The sequence below is a fragment of the Scyliorhinus torazame genome, chromosome 10 (genome assembly GCF_047496885.1).
Source record: "Scyliorhinus torazame isolate Kashiwa2021f chromosome 10, sScyTor2.1, whole genome shotgun sequence".
NCBI lineage: Eukaryota > Metazoa > Chordata > Chondrichthyes > Carcharhiniformes > Scyliorhinidae > Scyliorhinus > Scyliorhinus torazame.
The window spans coordinates 91,857,458-91,868,633 of record NC_092716.1 but is presented as its reverse complement, the minus strand read 5'-3'; positions in this window follow the sequence as shown (position 1 = coordinate 91,868,633).

The window sequence follows — 11,176 nt, the reverse complement described above, 5'->3', positions numbered from 1 at the left end:
GGGAGGTGGCAGAGGCCGTCACCGCTGTGGCCCTAACACCACGGACAGGCACCCAGTGCCACAAGAAGGTGAACGACCTCGTCAGAGCAGGCAGGGTGAGCGTCCCCCATATCCTCCATATCCCCTCTCCCCCAAATCCCCCCCTCCCCCATAGCCCCCCTACCCCATATCCCCCCCTCCCCCATATCCCCCATATCCCCCCTCCCCCATATCCCCCATATTCCCCCCTCCCCCATATCCCCCCTCCCCCATATCCCCCATCCCCCATATCCCCCCTCCCCCATATCCCCCCTCCCCCATATCCCCCATATCCCCCTCCCCCATATACCCCATATTCCCCCTCCCCCATATCCCCCCTCCCCCATATCCCCCATATCCCCCCTCCCCCATATCCCCCCCTCCCCCATATCCCCCATCCCCCATATCCCCCATATTCCCCCCTCCCCCATATCCCCCATATCCCCCCTCCCCCATATCCCCCATATCCCCCCCTCCCCATATCCCCCCTCCCCCATATCCCCCATATCCCCCCTCCCCCATATTCCCCATATCCCCCATATCCCCCCTCCCCCATATCCCCCCTCCCCCATATCCCCCCCTCCCCCATATCCCCCCTCCCCCATATCCCCCCTCCCCCATATCCCCCCTCCTCATATCCCCCATATCCCCCCTCCCCCATATCCCCCATATCCCCCCTCCCCCATATCCCCCCTCCCCCATATCCCCCCATATCCCCCCTCCCCCATATCCCCCATATCCCCTCTCCCCCATATCCCCCCTCCCCCATATCCCCCCTCCCCCATATCCCCCCTCCCCCATATCCCCCATATCCCCCCTCCCCCATATCCCCCATATTCCCCCTCCCCCATATCCCCCCTCCCCCATATCCCCCCTCCCCCATATCCCCCCTCCCCCATATCCCCCCTCCCCCATATCCCCCATATTCCCCCCTCCCCCATATCCCCCCTCCCCCATATCCCCCATATCCCCCCTCCCCCATATTCCCCATATCCCCCCTCCCCCATATCCCCCCTCCCCCATATCCCCCATATCCCCCCTCCCCCATATCCCCCCTCCCCCATATCCCCCATATCCCCCCTCCCCCATATCCCCCCCTCCCCCATATCCCCCCTCCCCCATATCCCCCATATCCCCCTCCCCCATATTCCCCATATCCCCCATATCCCCCCTCCCCCATATCCCCCCTCCCCCATATCCCCCCTCCCCCATATCCCCCCTCCCCCATATCCCCCATATCGCCCCTCCCCCATATCCCCCTCCCCCATATCCCCCATATCCCCCCTCCCCCATATCCCCCATATCCCCCATATCCCCCCTCCCCATATCCCCCCCACCCCATATCCCCCCCTCCCCCATATCCCCCTCCCCCATATCCCCCATATCCCCCCTCCCCCATATCCCCCCTCCCCCATATCCCCCATATCCCCCCTCCCCCATATCCCCCCCCTCCCCCATATCCCCCCTCCCCCATATCCCCCATATCCCCCCTCCACCATATCCCCCATATTCCCCCCTCCCCCATATCCCCCATATCCCCCCTCCCCCATATCCCCCCTCCCCCATATCCCCCCTCCCCCATATCCCCCATATCCCCAAGTGAATCCAGCCCTAACCTTAACCTCTGCAATGCACGCGCAACCGATGGCGTGCATTCATATACCTGCCTAACACTGTTGCCTTTTACCCCTGCCACCCCCCCCCCCCCAGGAGAAGCGCGCACACAACAATAGGGAGCATGTGAGGACTGGAGGAGGGCCCGCTGATGAGAGGCCACTGACCGTACACGAGGAAAGGGCCCTGGAACTGGCTGGCGGACCTGAGGACCGGGAGGTTGCTGATGCAGAGGTCGGGGCCCCACGAGCAAGTGAGCCACCAACAGCCCGTCCCCATATCCCCCCTCCCCTATATCCCCCTCTCCCGTATCACCTGATCACTGCCTGATGTCTAACCATGCATGCTTCATTGTGTATCGCAGGACCAAACGTCCAGGCACCCATCCCCGCAGATGCAGACCGCCCGCAGGATGCCCCTCGGAGACCACGGGAGACGGAGAGACCCGCACCCTCCAGCATGCGACGCCCGCAGGATGCCCCTCGGAGACCACGGGAGACGGAGAGACCCGAACCCTCCAGCATGCGACGCCCGCAGGATGCCCCTCGGAGACCACGGGAGACGGAGAGACCCGAACCCTCCAGCATGCGACGCCCGCAGGATGCCTCTCGGAGACCACGGGAGACGGAGAGACCCGAACCCTCCAGCATGCGACGCCCGCAGGATGCCCCTCGGAGACCACGGGAGACGGAGAGACCCGAACCCTCCAGCATGCGACGCCCGCAGGATGCCCCTCGGAGACCACGGGAGACGGAGAGACCCGAACCCTCCAGCATGCGACGCCCGCAGGATGCCCCTCGGAGACCACGGGAGACGGAGAGACCTGGAGCAACAGGGAGACGACACCCCCGTCACGTGCGGGAGCGACCACCCAGCGATGAGGGGGGCAGCCACAGGCCCCCGTCACATCCGAGCCAGGACACCACTACCCAGGACACCACTATCCAGGACACCCCTACCCGGGACACCACTACCCAGGACACCCCTACCCGGGACACCACTACCCGGGACACCACTATCCAGGACACCCCTACCCGGGACACCACTACCCAGGACACCCCTACCCGGGACACCACTACCCGGGACACCACTACCCAGGACACCCCTACCCTGGAAGACGAAATACCGGACAGTGACTCAGAGTGGATGGGTGGAGACGAACCCCCACCCCAAAGTGCCATGGACTCAGAGTGGGACGAAGAGCACGACACAACGCCACTGCTGTCACCAACACCCTCCACCATCGCAGAAACACTCACCACGGTTGGGCACTTTAGTGATGAGGCGTCTGGTACACTCACTGGTGCGCACAACACAGCCGTCCCGGTACAGCAGGTGGAGGTAGGAGCAGCAGAGGGACCGGGCGGTCGGAGGGCAGCCCAGGCCAAGCGAACATCTGCCGCCCAGATGGATCCCGGGTTCCTGCAGTTACCACACCCACACATAGATCCGATGCAACCACCGACACGGAGACGAGCGAATAGGGTGACGGGTGGCTTGCGGCGGCTGCGGTCGCAGGTGGAGGAGTCCACCCGCGTCCAGGAGCTGGGAGTGGTCCCGGTCATGCGTGCCACCCAGGCTGACACCGCACGGGTGGCGTCCGCGGTGGAGGCAATGGGTGCGACGGTGTCAGACATGGGGAACGGTTTGCGAGGCCTGGGGCCTTCCGTGCAGGCGGCGTCTGTGGCCCAGGAAATGGCTGCCCTCTCACAGGAGGCCATGAGCCAGTGCCAGCGCCAGATGGCAGAGGCGCTCAACGCCATAGCCCAGTCTCAGCAGGCCATGGCCCAGTCTCAGCAGGCCATAGCCCAGTCTCTGCAGGCCATGGCCCAGTCGCTGCAGGCCATGGCCCAGTCTCAGCAGGCCATCGCTGAGGGCATCGGCGCCAGTGGCCATGTGCGAGCTGGCGTCGCACTGTCGCAGACAGGGTTCGACAACCCCCTGGGCTCCATGGCTGCAAACCTGCAGACCCCTGTCGATACCAGCACGGGCCTCCAGGACTGGCAGCGCCAGATGTCGGGGGCGCGTCGGATGGCCAGTCCGTTCGCATCCCCCACCCATGTAGAGGCCTGGGGGCCATCGGGCACCCCGAGGGAGGAGGAGGTGGTGTGGTCCGTCCCGGCTCCCTCTGTAGGGGAGGTCCCGGTACACCGCGACACCTCGGACTCCCCCCCTTCCGTCCCAGGTGCATCGGGTGGGCAACGGGCAGGACAGGCTGGCAGCTCGCCATCCCAGTCGCCCGGGCCGCAGCCTGGCCCATCTAGGCCAGGACGCCCCAGGAAACGGCCGCCAAAGGGATCCAGTGTCAGAGGGCAGGAATCACAGGAGTCCACCTCCAGTTCTGCTGTACCGTCTGGGGAACCACGTAGACGTAGTCAAAGGGCCCGTAAGGCCAAACAATTAGACACTGAGTAAGTTGGCACGGGTGCAGGGCACAGATGAGTTTTAGGCGCTAGGGCACGTGCATGAACTCCTTTGGTTATTAAAGTCATTGTTACACCTACCGAAGCTGCCTTTGTGCTCTGTCCAAAGTGTGCGGGGGTGTCATGTACGTTGAGCGCAAGTGTGTGTGTGAGGGGTGGTCTTACCTCAGCCCCAGGTGAGTCTGCCCCCTTCCCCCTGGGCCGCCATCAACATCCCCCGGGCAGAGGACGGGACCGTGCGCTGCAGTGTCACAGCCGCATGCAGGGATGGTCCGGGTGGATGGTGGTACTGTGGCCATGGGTCAGACATAGTCCAACGATGTAGAGCCAGGAGCTCATCGGAGGCGGGTTGTCATCATTCTCCATGGCCTGCGATAGACACGCGTCCACCCGCAACTGGGTGAGCCCGGCCCGTTGTGCCGCCGGTGGATCGGCAATTGGGAGTGGGGGGGTGGTGTGCATGCGGGTGGGGTGTGTGGGGTTGGGGAGGGGGGTGAGGGTGCTGGGTGGGTGGATGGGTGGGGGGTGTGGGTGGTCGGCTGTTGTCATGGTGTGCGGTCTGTGGCCATACTACCCGATTCCCACGCCCATCTAGTCAGTGAAGCGGGCGGCTATCAGTCTGTCCCGTGCCCGCTGGGCCAGCCGGTAACGGTGGACAGCCACCCGTCTGTGTCTACCCCGTCTGCCCTGACCATTGCCCCCATCCCCCTCATCTGGGGAGGACTGGGCCTCTTCCTGCTGCTCCTCCACTCCGCCCTCCTCTGCCTGCGGCACATCGCCCCTCTGCTGGGCTATGTTGTGCAGGACGCAGCACACCACAATGATGCGGCCGACCCTATCTGACCGATACTGGAGGCCGCCCCCAGAGAGGTCCAGGCACCTGAAACGCATCTTCAGCACGCCAAAGCACCTCTCGATCACTCCCCTTGTCGCTACATGGGCATCATTGTAGCGGTTCTCCGCCTCATTGCGTGGCCTCCGTATAGGCGTCATCAGCCACGATCGCAATGGGTAGCCCCTGTCGCCCAGCAACCAGCCCCTCAGCCGGGGATGGCGTCCCTCGTACATGCCGGGGATGGATGACCGCGACAACACGAATGAGTCGTGTACACTGCCTGGGTGACGGGCGCAGACGTGCAGGATCATCATGCGGTGGTCGCAGACCACCTGTACGTTCATCGAATAGGTCCCCTTCCTATTAGTGAACACGGCCCTGTTATCTGCAGGTGGCCGCACGGCGACGTGCATCCCATCGATCGCGCCCTGGACCATGGGGAACCCGGCAACGGCAGAGAAGCCCACGGCCCGGGCATCTTGGCTGGCCCGGTCCACGGGGAAGCGGATGTAGCGGTGCGCCATGGCATAAAGGGCATCTGTCACTGCCCGGATGCACCGATGCACCGATGTCTGCGATATGCCGGACAGGTCCCCACTCGGTGCCTGGAATGACCCCGTTGCATAAAAGTTCAGGGCCACCGTAACCTTGACGGACACGGGGAGAGGGTGTCCCCCGCCAGTGCCACGCGGTGACAGGTGTGCCAGCAGGTGGCAGATGTGTGCCACGGTTTCCCGGCTCATCCGGAGTCTCCTCCTGCATTCCCGGTCCGTGAGGTCCTGGTATGACTGCCGGGGCCGGTACACACGGGGCGCCCTCGGGTGCCTCCGTTGCCGTGGGGCCGCGACGTCGTCCTCCCCCTCCTCGTCCTGTCGGTCAGGTGTCCCTCCAGCCTGGGCGGCTGCCGCCTGCCCCTCTGCGGCAGCCTGCGCCGCCTCTCTGGCACGCTCCTCCTCCTCCTCCTCCTCATCCAGGGCAACATAGACATGAGCGGCTGCCACCACGGCGGCCAACATCGCTGGATGGTCTGAAAACATGACGGCCTGGTGGGGGGGAGGGGAACGACGACATGTCATCATTGCCCATATCCCCTCCTCCCCCCAGCCAGGTGGCATGGACCGCATGGGTCCAACTGTTGGAGGCTGGCACCTGGCCAGGTGGACCAACTCATTTGCCCTCCCATCACCCACCCCGGCACGGACCCCCCCCTCCCCAACCTCCACCCCGGCACGGACCCCCTCCCCAACCCCCAACCTCCACCCCAGCACAGACCCCCTCCCCAACCTCCACCCCGGCACGGACCCCCTCCCCAACCCCCAACCTCCACCCCAGCACGGACCCCCCCCAACCTCCACCCCAGCACGGACCCCCCCCCCCAACCTCCACCCCGCCATGGACCCCCTCCCCAACCCCCAACCTCCACCCCAGCACAGACCCCCTCCCCAACCTCCACCCCGGCACGGACCCCCTCCCCAACCCCCAACCTCCACCCCAGCACGGACCCCCCCCAACCTCCACCCCAGCACGGACCCCCCCCAACCTCCACCCCGGCACGGACCCCCTCCCCAACCCCCAACCTCCACCCCGGCACGGACCCCCTCCCCAACCCCCAACCTCCACCCCGGCACGGACCCCCTCCCCAACCCCCAACCTCCACCCCAGCACGGACCCCCCCCAACCTCCACCCCAGCACGGACCCCCCCCCAACCTCCACCCCGGCACGGACCCCCTCCCCAACCCCCAACCTCCACCCCGGCACGGACCCCCTCCCCAACCCCCAACCTCCACCCCAGCACGGACCCCCCCCAACCTCCACCCCGGCACGGACCCCCTCCACAACCCCCAACCTCCACCCCGGCACGGACCCCCCCCAACCTCCACCCCAGCACGGACCCCCTCCCCAACCTCCACCCCAGCACGGACCCCCCCAACCCCCAACCTCCACCCCGGCACGGACCCCCTCCCCAACCTCCACCCCGACACGGACCCCCTCCCCAACCTCCACCCCGGCACGGACCCCCTCCCCAACCCCCAACCTCCACCCCAGCACAGACCCCCTCCCCAACCTCCACCCCGGCACGGACCCCCTCCCCAACCCCCAACCTCCACCCCAGCACGGACCCCCCACCAACCTCCACCCCAGCACGGACCCCCCCCCAACCTCCACCCCGGCACGGACCCCCTCCCCAACCCCCAACCTCCACCCCGGCACGGACCCCCTCCCCAACCCCCAACCTCCACCCCAGCACGGACCCCCCCCCCAACCTCCACCCCGGCACGGACCCCCTCCACAACCCCCAACCTCCACCCCGGCACGGACCCCCTCCCCAACCTCCACCCCGGCACGGACCCCCTCCACAACCCCCAACCTCCACCCCGGCACGGACCCCCTCCCGGCACTCCCCCGGAGCCCAGCCTACTCTAACCACCCCCCCCCCCCCGCCGCACACACACACACAAGCCGAGACACACCTCTCCTCAGGCAATCAGTCTGCGGCCACGCCATTTCCTGCCCAGAGCCAACTCCCCAGGCCGTCACTCACCTCCTCGCTGGTCGGCGTGAGCCTGGAGCACCGGGTCACGCCGATGAAAAGGAGGTTTGATTCACGTCGACGTGAACGGTCATCACGTCGACGGGACTTCGGCCCATCCGGAAGGGAGAATATCGGCAGGCCGAAAATCGGCTGCCTTGCGCAGACCCGTGACATTCTCCGCGGCAGCGGCGCCATTAACGCCCCGCCGACTTTTCTTCCTTCGGAGACTTCGGCGGGGGCGGGGGCGGGATTCACGGCGGCCAACGGCCATTCTCCGACCCGGCGGGGGGTCGGAGAATGACGCCCGATATGTCTGTTTAATCAGTTGCAGCCAGCAGAGGATAGCAACATATTGGCACCCAGATGTGACACATCTAAATTTTAGAGCAATCAGTCCGGTTCTGAGTTAAACAGCTCAATCGCCCAGCCTTAATTAAGAGGGCCCCTCGTGATGGCCAGGATTATGTGTGTGAAGGGAGCATAAAAACAAAGGACTAGATAGCCGATTATTTCTGAGGACATGTTCGAACTGCTGACGTTGCAGACAAATTGTTCTAGTAAACAATTAGAGTGACTAAAGGTTAATGGCAAAAGGAACCTTCAATAGTCAGCCTTGAGGGGTGTTCAATAAACCTCGAGGAGAGACCAGACGGGAGGTTAGCGACAAAGGTATCTGGGAAGGAGTTTAAAAGGATAAAGGAAAGATACTCTGTTCTCTTCCTCTCCGCTAAGATCGGTGCCGGACCCCCAAAACAGTCAATTACTGTGTTGATGAACTGAGTTTTGAGAAATGGCTGAGTCTCAGCCAGAATGGGAAACAGGACTCAGGACAGTGGGCAGCATCAGGGTAGGAGGCAGTGCCTCCTGGTGCATTACAGTCGGGAAGGACAGGAAACCGCACTGGGAGGCCAGACCCCTAAAATAAATTGCATGTAAATAAGTTGATAAGAACTGCGCAGGTTCAGGAATAAACTGCGCAGAGACAGACAATGATAGAATACCATCAGGAAAAGAGGAAGAGAGTACCATGAACTTCAATTGGGAAGCTGAGGGCTCAATCACAAGGTTTATAGCGGAACAGCACCCCAGATTATAGAGTAGTAAAAGCAAAGATAACAATGGCTTTGGCATAAGCTAGAATGCAACGGATAGACAATTTAACAACAGAGATAGGAGCATGAGGAGCGAGCAATGCCCTGGGAGCTGTAGAAGAATGTGATGACGATTACGAGCGCATCCTTGATAGGTTTTCTAAAGAGCTTCAGAAAGGAAACAGAGTTGGAGAAAGTCCGGAGTAAGTTAGCCTATAATGCACATCTTTGTACCTTATAGCAGAGTAAAATGTACAGACTTAAGAGAGCTGGGGCGTCATTCTCCGACCCCCCGCCGGGTCGGAGAATGGCCGTTGGCCGCCGTGAATCCCGCCCCCGCCGAAGTCTCCGGTACCGGAGATTGGGCGGGGGCGGGAATCGGGCCGCACCGGTTGGCGGGACCCCCCGTTGGATTCTCCGGCCCGAATGGGCCGAAGTCCCGCCCAGGAATTGCCTGGTCCCGCCGGCGTAAATCAAACCTGGTATTTACCGGTGGGACCAGGCGGCGTGGGCGGGCTCCGGGGTCCTGGGGGGGGGGGGGGGGCGCGGGGCGATCTGGCCCCGGGAGGTGCCCCCACGGTGGCCTGGCCCGTGATCAGGGCCCACCGATCCGCGGGCGGGCCTGTGCCGTGGGGGCACTCTTTCCCTTCCGCCTCCGCCACGGCCTCCACCATGGCGGAGGCGGAAGAGACTCTCCCCACTGCGCATGCGCGGGAAACTGACAGCGGCCGCTGACGCTTCCGCGCATGCGCCGCATTTCCGCGCCAGCTGGCGGGGCAACAAATGCCATTTCCGCCAGCTGGCAGGGCGGAAATCCCTCCGGCGTCGGCCTAGCCCCTCAATGTTGGGGCTAGGCCGCCAAAGATGCGGAGCATTCCGCACCTTTGGGCCGGCGCGATGCCCGTCTGATTGGCGCCAGTCAGCGGACATCGCGCCGTTGGGGGAGAATTTCGCCCCTGGTATTTAAGCTACAGAATGGAACTGATTGCTTGCAGGAGAGTACGTCTGCCCCAAACAATCAGTTACATTGAGAACAGGAGGTACATGATAGGATGCATGGTGCTAAAAAAAAACTACTCTTGTTAGACCAAAGATTGGAACAAGATATTAATTTATAGTCGGAAAATATCATATCAGGTGAGGAGTTAGAAGATGCAGGGGGGATTTTGAGGACGTTAATTCAACCAAAAGGTGCCGCCTCCCATGAAGCGGACCACTGCCCACCTTTAGTTAAAATTAAACACCCTGAGACACAAATACATAAATAATCCTTATTATTGTCACAAGTAGGCTTACATTAACACTGCAATGAAGTTACTGTGAAAATCCCCCAGTTGCCACATTCCGGCGCCTGTTCGGGAACACTGAGGGAGAATTCAGAATGTCCAATTCACCTAACAGCACATCTTTCGGGACTTGTGGGAGGAAACTGGAGCACCCGGAGGAAACCCATGCAGACACAGGGAGAACGTGCGGACTCCACACAGACAGTGACCCAAGCTGGGAATCAAACCCGGGACCCTGGTGAAGCAACAGTGCTAACCATTGACCTACCATGCCTCCAGTGATCAGCAAACAGATCTAGCTGTTATCGCCAAAACCAGGGCAGTTGAAAGCACCCTCCCTCTTCTCCGCTTCTCCTGTGTGATAAGGGAATGTCGGCGTGTGCGGTTAGCCATGACTTCTGCAACATCATGATCCATGACCCTGACTCCGAGCTTGTTTGCCCAGTCGAAGGAATACCATACATTTGAGTCAAGTCCATTTTCAAGCAGGGTGTTGTGTGCAAGCATCATAGATTCAAAGAATATGTTTGGAAAGGGAACTAAAATTCATTTAATTCAAACTGCTGTGAGTTTCTGATTAAAAGAAATTTGAACCTTGCGAGAATTCAAAAGGGTTGTGTTTGAGTTTGAACTAAAGCAGTACAAATCTCTGTTCTGTGCGATTCCAAAGATAAGACAAATTTGGCAGCAATCCAATTTGAATTTTCCAAAACATTCGAGTTATAAAAAGATGTCAACAGTCGGTTGAGAACCCGTTTCACAAAATATTTCTTATAACTTTGCTTAAGTAGCAAATATTGTAAATTGAACGTGTAAAAATGATTACTGCATGCGCCTAAAATGGTAGTAAGGGATTGTGAGTTTGCAGTCTCCTGTCTTTAAGGTCCGATAGCTACAAGAGAATTAGCTGTTTGAAATTTACAGCTGTGAGAATGTGTGTTACTTTTGTTTAGCCAAAGGTTTGGGGGGGGGGGGGGGGGGGGGGGAGGGGGTGGTCAGAGGGAGAGCTTCACTAGACCACATAGAATGGGGTGAGGAACAAGAACTATCTCATAGAGCCCTGAAACAGGTACTAGTACACATTCCAGCTTTGTGAAAACCACGTTTGGGACAGGCATTCCATTGGCAAGTTCATTTGCCTTTTAAAAGAACAGACATTTTTTAGCTTTGATAATGAACCTACGCAGGCTAGATCAGAGTTTTAAAGTCAACTTAAAAAACAATTAGTCATAAAAACTTTTAGAAAAATCAAGGCAACAAACAAGGAGAATCTTAAATTGATCATGAGAGGGGAAGAAAAAGGGCCGTTCTATTTGAAACAATTTAAAGGTCAAGGAGAGTGAAATAGTCAGTAACAATTGGCCACAAGATGGAA